The 12,021-nt window shown below is 58.8% G+C and overlaps 1 protein-coding gene across 5 annotated transcripts in view; it reads right to left on the minus strand.

Annotated features, from left to right (window-relative positions):
* Positions 1-10,030, minus strand: part of LINGO3 (leucine rich repeat and Ig domain containing 3) — a 33,677-nt gene extending 23,647 nt beyond the window's left edge. For 2 of the 5 annotated variants that reach the window (XM_053999617.1, XM_053999616.1), the window contains exons 1-2: positions 3,279-3,359; positions 2,531-3,206 (exon numbers count right to left, since the gene is read on the minus strand). The gene's annotated coding sequence lies outside the window, so the exon portion shown is untranslated. Of the gene's footprint in view, positions 1-1,619; positions 1,696-2,530; positions 3,207-3,278; positions 3,360-9,860 lie in introns of those variants that run through there. The other 3 variants (XM_053999618.1, XM_053999620.1, XM_053999619.1) reach the window with 3 other exon arrangements.
* Positions 10,031-12,021: the final 1,991 nt, after the last annotated feature.

Raw genomic sequence — 12,021 nt, forward strand, 5'->3', positions numbered from 1 at the left:
GAGTGCCACAGAACCATTGGTGATAAAATCAGCACAAAATTAAACCAGATAACCCCAGGCTGCCCAGCTGGCAGCTCCCCCACTCATCTTCAATTATTCTCCCATTTAAGGGACATGCAGCACATTCTCTGCCATGCCCCAGGGTGCCGGGATTTTATCCCATCTCCATCCTGTAAGGGCTGACGGAGCTTTGGGGTGCAGAGAACCCCAAGGGCCTCGTACCTCCCAAAGGGTTACTGCAGGGTTCAACACCTGCATTTGGGATTTTAACCCACACACAACCACATCACTGCTGGGCAACTCTGCTCTTGGAAGGCTTTTTGGTTTTAATGCCTTGTGTTTTGATGGAGAGGATTGTAGGATCTCTCCCTGCCTGGATGAGGCTTTTCTCATCATGACACCCCTGCATTGGGACTGGTGCTGGGTTTTGGGGTCTCCATCCTGCAGGCTGCACATCCCCAGGCAGGGTGAGAGTGCATGAGAGACCATCCACAAAACCAAGCAGCAGCCAGGAGCTCTGCTAGGCCCGGGCTGGTGTTCCCCAGGCCACCAGATATTCCCAATCCCGGTCACTTCCCTCTCCAGCCGCTCTGGCTCCAGTGCTCCTCACTCCCAAGGGCTGGGGTTGTGCTCTGGGTGCTGCCAGGCTGCGGAGCCTGGCACGGCTCCACTCTCCATCTATTATTTCACAGGCACTCTGCCTTCTCCTGCCATCCTCTCCCTTCCTGGTTGCTCTTTTCTCCTTCCCAAAAACCTCATTTCAGGGTAGGAACAGAAAAAGCAGCTGCTCCTCTGCAACCGCTGCCTGTGCGAACGCCGTGGGAATTGGAGCACCTTTTGTCAGGTTTTAGCTCAAATCCACTTTGCAAGTGGATTAAGGAACTGGCACAAAAGTACTCTGGATGGAGAGTGGGAAGAGGAAAAAGCTGCTATTCCAGCACGGCAATAGGAGCCAGGAATGCTGCGCTTGCTGCCTGCTCCATTTCCCCGAGAAACACAACCCGGTAACATCCGCGGCTAAACCAACCCTCGGAATTTTCGACAGGAGAATCCGCCTAAAATCCGGGATGCTCGGGGAAGAGGCAGGAAGGGCCCTGGGCTGGCGAGGAGTGAAGACCTGCAGCGCCCGGGGGGAAACACGAGCGAGAGGAGATGGAAAAGCTTTCCCGACGCCCGGCGATGCTCGGACCCGCTCGGCTGTGCAGGGGAAAGGGGCTGCGAGCGGCGGCCCCAACCCTAACGGGGGGGGAACTGCGGGTACCGGACCCCCGGGAGCGCCGGGAGATGGAGCGGAGCAAGGGCGGGATGGACCCGGCGCCGAGGCGACACCGCCGCCACCCCCGGTGCGACCCTGCCGGGGGCACCAGCGCCGCCCGCCGTGCCGAGCCCCCTCCCGGGGCACAGCCGGGGGCTGCGGACGGGCCTGGCGGCCGCGGGCGGTGGGCACAGCCGGGCAGCCCCCGCCGAGCCGCCGGCGGGGAGGCGAAGGAGGGAGGGATGGAGGGAGGGATGGAGGGAGGCTGCGTGTCCCCAGGGGCGGCGGGGGCTCGGCGGCCGCCCCCCGGCGCCACGTGTGCGGCTCGGCACGACCCTCCCCGGCCCCGGGACCCCGCACTCACCGCTCGGCTGCCGCTGCGGGGCTGCCCATGGTGCGGCGGCGGCGCGGGCAGAGCCGCAGCCCCGGGGGCGGCGCGGCGGCGGCTCCGGACGGACCCCGGCCCGGCCCCGGCCCGTCCCCGGGGGCGGCGCGGCGGCGGCAGCGCCTCTCCAGCCGCGTCGGGCCGTGCGCGGAGCCGCCCCCCGCGCCCCCCGCCCGGCCGGGGGAGGGACGGGGCCGGGGGAGATGCGCGGCCCCGGGCGGAGAACGGGCACAGCCCCGGAGGAACGCAGGGAAGGGCACGGGGGTCTCCTCCCCGCGCAGCCGTGAGCAAAGGGGAGGGGTTCTCCCGGGCAGCCTGGGGTGTTCAAGCCTCGGAGTGCCCTTCCTGAGGTCCCCGACCTCATGCCAGCACCGTGGGGTACCCCCGACCACCGTGCCTGGGCTCCCCCACCCCACTCCGCACACCTGGGTACCCCCACACCGCCCTGCCTGGGCTTCCTCCACCCACAGGTACCCACCTGCCACCCTGCCTGGGGTCCCTCAGCCCCATAGCAGCACCCTCAGATATCCTCCCACCCCATCCCCATGACAGCCTGTTTGCATCCCTCTGCCCAGTGTCCCTTGACTGCCCCAGGGCAGGGTCTGGGGGCCACCTCACCCTGATCTGCCCTCTGCACTGGAGGTGGAGGTGTCTGAGGATGAACACAGCCATTTCCCCCCATCCCATGGGAAGTTGGGGCAATCAGGGCACAAACAGAGCCGTGATGCCAGGAATGAGCACAGCCCCCAGCCCAAGCAGGGCTCCTGTGTTTGTGCCCCCACGCTGGGCTCCACTGTCCCTTGCAGCAGTGCCAGGGAGATGCCAGGCTCACGGGACAATGACCTGGAGCCCCCCACAGCATCCCCATGCCCCATGGGGACAGCACTCACCATTGCTATTCCTCCTTGGAGTTCTCCTCTTGCTCCTCTTCGCTCCTGCCGAAGCCTCCTGAGCTGTGGTGATTTGGTTAATTGGGCTTTGAGGATGGCAGAGGCCAATTGCCTCCTTGGCTCTGACTTGCAGGGTGGAATTGTTGCTCCTCTCCACTCATCACTGGTCAGTCCAGGCTGGCCTTAGCCTTGCTGGTCCCGGGCCTCAGGGGCTGTGGGCAGCTGATGCAGAGCGTCCTGTGCCCTTGATGTGCTGTGTGCCAGCTGACCAAGCACCACCTGAGCCATTTGGTGACATTTGCTGTGTCTGACAGCGCTTTTCAAGCAGGGTTTGGCAGCATCTTCTTCACTTTACAGCTGAGGAAACAGAGGGCAGAGCTCAGGGGGAAGGAACGGGGCTCAGCACTGAAAACCAGGTGGGTCCAACGCCGTGGTTTCACCTGGACTGGCTCCGTTTGTGCAGGATTTTGTCAGGAGAAATGCCAACAGCTCTCACAGCCTTGTCAGTTCCACTCCCAACTCCCATCCCTTGCTGCAGCCCAGCGCTTCTGCTGATGGAGGTTCCTGGTGCCTCCTGCTGCTTGCTTGCTCCGGGATGTGGATTTATAATTTCATTGCAGGCACACGCAGCTCGGGCTTTCCCATTTGAGCTTCATCCCCAGCCTCAGCCCTGGATCTGCGGTTAAAACCAGGAGATTTATGTGGCTGGGAAGGAATTTCATTGCTGTTTTAAACAATATCAACTTACCTCCTTAGGAAAAGATGAAAAATCCAGGCATGAAAATTGTGGCCGGTTTAGCTGGGGATGGATTTTTAAGAGGCCGGTGTGGGGGAGAGGGTGTGCCGGAGCAATCCACGTCTCATTTCCATTCCCCAGGATGGAAGGTGATTCTGGCTAATTTGAACACAATCATTAAGCTGCTGTATCAAAAGCACAGAGTCAATTAAGCAGCATCCCCCCGCCCTGGCCCCGCAGGCTGTGCTGTTTTAATCAAGGATGGGGGAATTGCTGCTGCTTCCACACAGCTCCCGATCCCGGTGCTGGGAGCTGATTTTGCCTGGTGGAAGATGCTCTCCTGCCTGCTGGCCAGGGTTAGAGGTGATTTTGGGGGAACAGACTGCTGACAAATGCACTGGGGGAGCTGGGGGAGCCCCAGGTTGGAGCGGGCTGCTTTGTTCCCTCCCCAAGCACCTCACCAGAAAATCAAGTTATTTCTGTCTTACTGTGCCCCCTGCATGGCATTATTTAATTCTGGGGGAAAACAAGGCACAGACTTGGATGAGGGAACAGGCAGGTTGTGGTTCAAGCCTGGGCCGTGGGTTTTGGCTCAGCCCTGCTCCCCTGCTGGGCTCTCTCCCCCACCCATTAACTCCAGTGCCCTTCTGGCATCATTTTGGGCTTTGAGGAAGGAACAGGACAAAGCTGTGGAGGAAAAGCACCAGGCTGAGGTGACCAGTTCTGCTTCCCCAAGCCAGAGTCCGGTACTGGACGTTGGAGAATCCCATGGGGCCCTTGGTCTCATGCTCCAATTAATTCAAATTGGCTTCAATATGAGCATAAATCCAAAGGGATCTTAGGCCAGGAGCCAGGGACAGGTTGGGGAGGAGGTCCTTGCCAGGGGCTGTGGCATTTGGGGGGCTGAGATGGGACCCAGACCCCTCCTTAGGGAGCTTTACCCCCACCTGTCACCTCTGTCCCAAGAGCCTGGCCCTAAAAAAAGATAGCAGCCCCACAAATGAGGATGGGGACCCATAAACCACCAAAAACCTCCAAAATCTTGCTGAGCACCGGGATTGGGATGAATGGGGCCACCTGGGTGCCAGCTGGGAACACAAATATCATGGAATCATATAATCATCACGATGGGAAGAGACCTTCAAGACCACCCAGCACAACTGTGCCCCAGTTTGGGGGGACACACAGAAGTGGCAGGACCCTGGGGCTGCCCGTGCTCCAGGGAGGGTCCCTGCCCTTGGAGATTCTGTTCCAAGTGAGCCAGCTCTGGGAGTGTCTTGACAAGTTTTGCTGCTTTCTGGGGCATTTTCACACAGACTCAGCAAAATGATTTAGGGGAAAAAAAAAAGAAGTGTGAGAGAAATAAAAAAATCACAGCTGCTCTGGCACACACTCAAAATCCCAAAGAGTTTTTGACTGAAACGTGCCAAGGGGAGAAAAATAATTCCAACAAAGTGAGAAGTAAAGTCCCTTTTGCCCCCAGTTTGCCCTCTGTGGTGAAGTGAGGGATCTTTCCCTGCTGATCCCAGGATCCAGAGCCTCTCCCTGCCTGCAGGTCCCTGCCAGCCCCTCCTGCTGCTGGCCACGCTGGTCCCCTGCCAGCCTGAATGCAGCATTCCAGCACTGCCAGCTCCAGTGACAGCCCAAGAGGTTTTTGTCCCCGTTCAGGATGCAGCAGTGGGAGCCACGTGGTGAGAGCAGGCTCCTGGTGCCCATTAATTTTGCCTAATGGGAACCTCGATGGGCTCCTCGAAGGAGCCAGCTGGCTGCTCCCACTCCACGTGGTCCTACAGATTTTGGGTTTTGGGGAGCCCACTTTGGTGCTGGGCTGATGCCACGAGGGCTTGGGGGTGCCAGGGAGCCAGTCCTGGCTTGGCAGCCCAGACCCCCCAGCCGTAAATGCCCCTGAGCAGAGCCAGCCACACCACAGGGACTGGGGACAGCAGTGTCCCCAGGATTTGGTCCCCACGATTTGGCCCCCAGGGCTGAGCTGGGGGTTTATTCTGTGCTGACCAGAGGTTTTGCAGTGCCCCAAACATCACTGGAGGGTGACACTGCACAGCTGGAGGGCACTGTGCCCCAGGGACATCACCCTGTGTTGTTCCCTCCATCCAGCCTGGAGCCACCCTCTTGCAGGGCCCTGCTGAGGTGGGCCCAGGAGGTCCCATGAGCTCACTCTGGCCTGGTCACCCATCACACCCAAAAACGCAGTTTCTCCTCAGGTGTGCACTCTGGCAGGACTCAAGCATGGAAAGTGGGGGGCACAGCCCCACTGTGGAGTTTGGGGGACACAGGGAAGAGTGGCTGCCACACCACAAGTGACATCTGTGACCTGCTGTGCACAGAGCTGGGACTGTTCCCCTCCAAACCCTCTTGTTCCCCCTTCAAACCCTCTTGTTCCCCCTCCAAAGCCCCAGGTTCCCCCTCCAAAGCCCATTTCCTCCAGCCCTGTCTGCCCTGACCCCAAAGTCTCCATGTCTGCACTTTAGATCTGTTTATTTTGAGCAGGAACCCCTGAGGGGGGACAGTCCCACCTCGTGTTCCCTGCCAGAGCCCCGGGCGGGTGGCCCCGCTCTGCACACACAGCCTGAGCCCGTGACTAAGCCCAGTTACTTTTAATAAATATTTGGTAATAACAATGGAAGTTTCTTTGGCCAGGAACCTGCTGTTCTGAGCTGTGCCAGGCAGAAGCACCATCAGGTGAAGGGTTTTCATCCAAGCAGGAGGGAAAGGGACCTTTCCCCTCTCACTGCCGGGCTTCAAGTGACAGCAGTGCTGGGATCCTCACCTGCCCTTCCTCCCACTGCAACCCCTAAGCGAGCCCTCATGTCTGGATCCAGGTGTCCCTTCTGGCACTGAAGTCACCCCAAGGTGACAGACTCCACCCAAGAAGGATTTCCTCCCTTTTTTAAGGGCCAGTTTTGCAGAACCATCCAGCCCCAGCTGGCTTCAGCAGGAGCTTTGCAAGGCTCAGCAGCCCTCAAACCCGGCCTAACATTTCCCTGCTCAGAGAAGGATCAAGCAAATTATCTCTGGTTTCTCAGCACAGCCTGCATTTCTCTTGCTGCACAAATTAGGCCACCCCAGGTCCCATTTGCAAGGCCATCCCTTCTTTGCTGGAGATCAGGGGGGCTTGCACAACACCCAGATCCCTCCCCTGTCCGTGGTCATGGAGCTGTGCCAGGGCTTGGCATGGAGCTCAGGGAAAGGTTCTTCCCCCCGAGGCTGCTGGCACTGCCCAGGCTCCCCAGGGAATGGTCCCGGCCCCGAGGCTGCCAGAGCTCCAGGAGCGTTTGGCCAGCGCTCTCAGGGATGCTCAGGGTGGGCTTGGTGGGGTGGCTGTGCAGGGACAGGGCTGGGCTGATGGTCCCTGAGGGTCCCTTCCAACTCAGAATATTCTGTGATTCTGTGATAGTTCTGCCCATCCACACCAGGATGTCCCCATTACTGTGCCAAGCTCATCCCAACCCTGATAAAAATAAGATAATAGTAAGTGGACAAGAAGGGAAAATGTTGGGGGTAAAATCTGAGGTGATCGTCTGTAGAGTGCACCCCACAGCCCAGCCACCCGCTCCCCAAAACCCCTGAGCTCAGGCAGCCTGGGGCAGCTGCATTTGGAGCCTGAAATGTTCTGCTCCCCACTGCTTTTGGGTGGAGCAGGGGCCCCAACGTGAGGCTTTCCCATGCCAGGGACTCCCCCAACCCCAACCCTGTCACTGCACTGTCCCCGGGCTGCTCCCCAGTCCGGCAGGGGGCCCTTGGGGACACAGGTGGCTCTGCCACCCTGCCTGGCTGGGCAGGGCTGGGCAGCAGCCTGGTGTGGAGCCAAGGATCACGGTGGGGAGGAGGAACTGGGGCTGGCAGTTGCTCCTCTGTCAGTGGATCTTGGTACCTGCAGCACCTTCCTGGATTAGCAGAGCAAACAGAAACGACGCAGCTGCCAGGACGGGAAAATGAGCTGGGCAATGCTGGGCCCACTGGTCGAGGGGAATAAATCATCAGGTGTGGGGAATAAATCCCAGGATATCCTGAGCTGGGAGGGACCCTCAGGGATCATCAGCCCAGCCCTGTCCCTGCACAGCCACCCCACCAAGCCCACCCTGAGCAGCCCTGAGAGCGCTGGCCAAACGCTCCTGGAGCTCTGGCAGCCTCGGGGCCGGGACCATTCCCTGGGGAGCCTGGGCAGTGCCAGCAGCCTCGGGGGGAAGAACCTTTCCCTGAGCTCCATGCCAAGCCCTGGCACAGCTCCAGCCCTTCCTGGCCTCCTGTCCCTGGCCCAGAGCAGAGCTCAGCCCCTGCCCCTCTGCCTCCCCTCGGGAGGAGCTGCAGCCCCTGAGGAGCCTCCTCTCAGTTTCTCCTCCAGCCGCACAGATGAGAACCAGTGAACGGTGGTTTTTTTTGCCAGCGATTCCTGTCTCACCGGATCCCAGGTCGCCTCCCCATCCCTGAACGAGCTCAGGGATGGATCCATGTGCTGCCGCTCCCGGTGGGATCCCAGCGCTCCCCCACCCTCGAGGAGCTGGGGGCGGCCACTCCGCTGCCTCCCCGCGAGGAAATTGCTCCTGATGGAATCCAGCCCACGTTCCCTGAGCCGCAGCGTGCGGAAGGAACGCGCTTCCACCCCCATCTCTCTCGCCCTCCCTCCTGCCTTTATCTGCGAGTGGCATCGAATCCCTCCAGCAGCTCCCAGCTCCTTTTCAAATACCATTAGAGCGATTAGAATTCCAGGCACTGCAGTGCCACGGACGGCAAACATGGCATTTGCACTTTCCAGATGGAAATGTCCCCATGTCCCCGTGTCCCTCTGTTACCGTGACCTGCAGACAGCACATTCTAATCCCCTTCATTCATCAGCTTGGCCTCATCAGCTCCCAGCTCTGGGAGCTGCTGGTTCCTGCTCAGGGATGGGGCCATTGTGCAAGGGTCGGGGCCCCTTGTCCCCAGGGAATCTGAACAGGACTGCACCTGAGAACCCCCAAATCCGTGCCTGTCTCTGGCCAGGTTCTCACCCAGGGATGGCTCAGGAATGGCTCGCTGGACTCAGGGCAGGAGGGATCTCACTGGGGCCACCAGCCAGGAACATCCCCCTCAGCCTCTCCTGGTGGCTCCCTCCCAGCTGGCAGCATGTCTGACCCACCAGTCACTCTCCAGAGTGCTGTCTTGGGAAAAAAAAGCTGCCACTTGGCATAAGTGGCTCAGGGCCATGTCCCCAGTCACCACCAGGATTGTCCCCTTGCTGGGAAGGAAGGGACCCACAGCACCAAACTGGAGAAGAGCACCTGCACCCGAGCGTGGGCTCAGTGACCTCCCAGCAGCAGCTGCCCAGCCCCTTACCTGTGCCCAGGTGTAGCTGGCAGGTGACAGTGGTGACAACACACTGTCCCTTTGCCTGCTGGAGGCTCTCAAGGTTTTTCCTTCCTCTGCTGTGCCCTCTGCTTTGAGGGATGCGCCCTTCCCAGTCCCTTTCCTGCTTCAGGGCCATGCTGAGGCAAGGAGGTGCCAGTCCCTAAAATTCTGCTTCTTCCCTGTCCTCACATGGATCATATCCAGAATATGAACTCAAACAGCAAAGGAAGAAGTTCCCCCTGTCCCCATCTTTTCCTGCTCTCCCCAGTCCAGCACACGGGGTCCTGGGTTTTTTTTTTTGCTGCCTACTCTTGCTCCTCGTCCTTGGAGTGGGATGGGAGCTGTTAGGTTGAAAGACAAATTATGCTGGGATGCAGTGATGGCAGAGCTGATTCATCAGCCGGGGGGGTCTACAAGGTCTAATTTGGGAGGGAGGATCGCTGACGAATCCTTCAGTAACCAGGAAGACTTGGGAAACTTTTCCTGGCTGAACACATTATTAATTTCCCTGCCCATCTAAGAGCTGGGATGGGGAGGCTGCCATGGTTAGGGAAAAGGTTTTAAACAGGAAATGTGTTCACAGGGAACAGCTTCAAATTTGCTGGATCATCATTAATTGTTGGGCTTGGTGATCTCACAGATCTTTTCCAACCTCAGTGGTTCTGTGGTTCCAAAGCCTCCGGGGGCTTTGGCCAACACCAGGATGAAGATGATGGTTTCTCTCCTAGGGAATCCAGCTGTTGCCAGATATTGAGAGGCTCTTCTGAAGCTCCACAGTGCTGGATGTGTTTTGCCTCCCAGAAGAGCCCTCATTCCTTGTGCTTTCCACAGGGACCAGGAGCAGGTTCCAGAATGCTCTGGCTGCCCTGATGCTGAACGGGGTTGGATGTGGCTGGATGTGGCTCTGGAGCATGAAGGAATTTCTCCAGCTTGATGCTGTGGGAATTGGCTCAGGCTGGCAGCTGCCAGGCAGGCAATTCCAGCCCCTCTGGCAGCCTTCGGGGCTGTAGGAGATGCTCAGGGCTGGGCTCTGGGCACTCCTGGCTGTTCCCACATCCCCAGGGGGGCTCTGGGGTGGGGGGACTGTAATGGAATGGGGCTGGAAGGAGGATTCGGGGGAGCTGTCAGTGCTGGAGGTGAGAACAGGCCTGGCACCCAGCCAGCATTATTAGTGTCTCACTTCCACAGGCAACAAATCCACCCACGTCCTCCATGGAAGGAAAAAATGTTTGGAAACAAGAACTGTACCTTGCACAGGGATCCAGAGACGCTCTCCTGGCGCATCTCCCTGCACCTCATGGCCTTGGCAGGATGGGCAGCAGTGCCCAAGGGTCCCCATCATCCTGTCCCTGCTCGTCGTTCCGGCAGCAGCTCCCGGATCCGTGGATATGCGAGAGGGGTGGAGGTCGCTGCGCCCTGCCTCGCTCTGTGAATTATTAATCCAGCAGGAGACAGCTTGGACTGGGAAACCTTCCCCACCAGCCATCCCCCAGCAGGCAGGAACACTGGGAATGGGTTTTGCAGGCCATGCTGGGTGAACTGGCCAGGAGTGAGGCACCTGGGCCAAGCGTGGTCCAGCCTGTCTGCTGGCTGCTCCACCCCCGAGCCGCGTGGAATTCAGCGTTGCCCTTGCTCTGCTCCAGTTTCTCTGCTCTGCCCTGGGGTAAATCCTGCACCAAACCTTGGGGTCCTCCTGGGAAAGGCCTGAGCTCAGGGTGGGGGTGCTGCAGAGCAGAGGGTGCTCCCAGGGGCCCCGAGCCCAGCTCCCAGCACGGGGTCCTGGCATGGGGCAGGTACCAGGGGGATTCAGCAGTGGAGAGATAGACTCAGCTCCCTTGATGCCTCAGGTTTTAGCTTTTTTCACATTCTGTGCTGCTTTAGTGTGTGGCTCTGGGCTTCATATGAAGGGATGGGAAGCTCTCTGCATAGAGCAGGGAGACAAAACAATTCCTTCTCCAGCTGGGGACCAAGGACAAATGATCCAAATCTCAGGCCCAAGAGCATCAACAACGTGGAATGAAGAGAGAAAAACAAGGATGGGACTGCATGGGCTGGAGCTGGAATTGGACAATGAACTCCAATGTGCAAATGGAGCAGAACTGATCAAAGTGAGAGCCCCTGGGAGCAGTTGTGCATTTTGTGACCATTTTGGTTTACCTGGGGTGCAGCCCTGGCTGGGCTCTTGTGCTGCCCAAGGTGGATCCATTGAGGCCTTTTAATAAATCCCTACTTTATTCTTTAACTCCATCTAGTCTGTTCTAGATCAGCCTTCACAGGGGCATCACCCTCAGGCCAATGCTCTCTCCTCCCAGCAGCCAAACCCTTGGAGCAGCCCCTGCCAGCCCCCATCCTCACCTGCACTATCCAAGCATCCCCCTGCGTGTTCCACTCCAGCATCCCACCCCAGCATCCCACAGAGGAGGAAGGGCAGCTCGAGGCTCCAGGCTGGTGTGGCTTGTGCCACCTCACCTCCACTGACAGCTGCGGCCACCCCGGTGACCCCAACGTGTCTGCTGTCCTCCTGTCACTCTGTGTTTGTGTCCCTGCTCCCTGCAGGCTGTTCCCAGCCTCTTCTGTGGGGAACAGCCAGGGCTGCAGGCAAAGGGAAGCTACTGCTGACTTTGTGTTTTCCCAAGCCATTGGTTCTGGTGGTGTCTCCTAAACAGATTAAACTTGGATCCCAGCCCCAAGATCAGCTGATGGAGCTGCTGGGAGGCAGAAAAGGGGTTTTGGGGAGCTTTTTTGAGTCTGGGAAGCAGGTGGGAATTTTGTATGCTGGGGATGAGGAGGCACAGGTTGCCCAGAGAAGCTGTGTCTACCCCTGGACTCTAAAAGTGTCCAAGGCCAGGCTGGACACTGGGCTCGGAGCACCCTGGGATAGCAGAAGGTGTCCCTGGCCATGGCAGGGGTGGAATGGAATGATCTCTAATGTCCTTTCCAACCCAAACCATTCCATGATTAGGGGGGATCTGATCCTTGGCTCTGAAAGGTGCAGAGATGCTGGTGCTGGAGCTGTATCAGGGGCCACCCTGGGTGTTGAAGGTGTTTGTGGGGAGCAGCACCCCTGCTCAGATCACAGGAGCCTGGGGACACATCCACCTTGGCCATGGGCTGGTGACATTGAGCTATCCCTGCTCCCCCTCACAGGGCCTGGGCCACCTCCAGGCTCTGCTCCACCTCAGTGTCCCCTCATGAACAACATCCCCTCACTCAGCCTGGTCCCTTCCCATAAACCCCTCCAAGGCTTCATCCACTGAAGCCCTGGGAAGCCCCCAGTTGTCTCTCACTGAGAGGAAGAGAAGTGAGTGCTGAGGTGCATCCAACACCCAAGGCAGCATCTCAGTGCTCCCCACGTCTGACAAAAACTGTTTAACTTCGTTAAACTTTGGGAGTAACCACACCGTCACAC

Source organism: Vidua macroura, chromosome 26, assembly GCF_024509145.1.
Source record: "Vidua macroura isolate BioBank_ID:100142 chromosome 26, ASM2450914v1, whole genome shotgun sequence".
Lineage (NCBI taxonomy): Eukaryota > Metazoa > Chordata > Aves > Passeriformes > Viduidae > Vidua > Vidua macroura.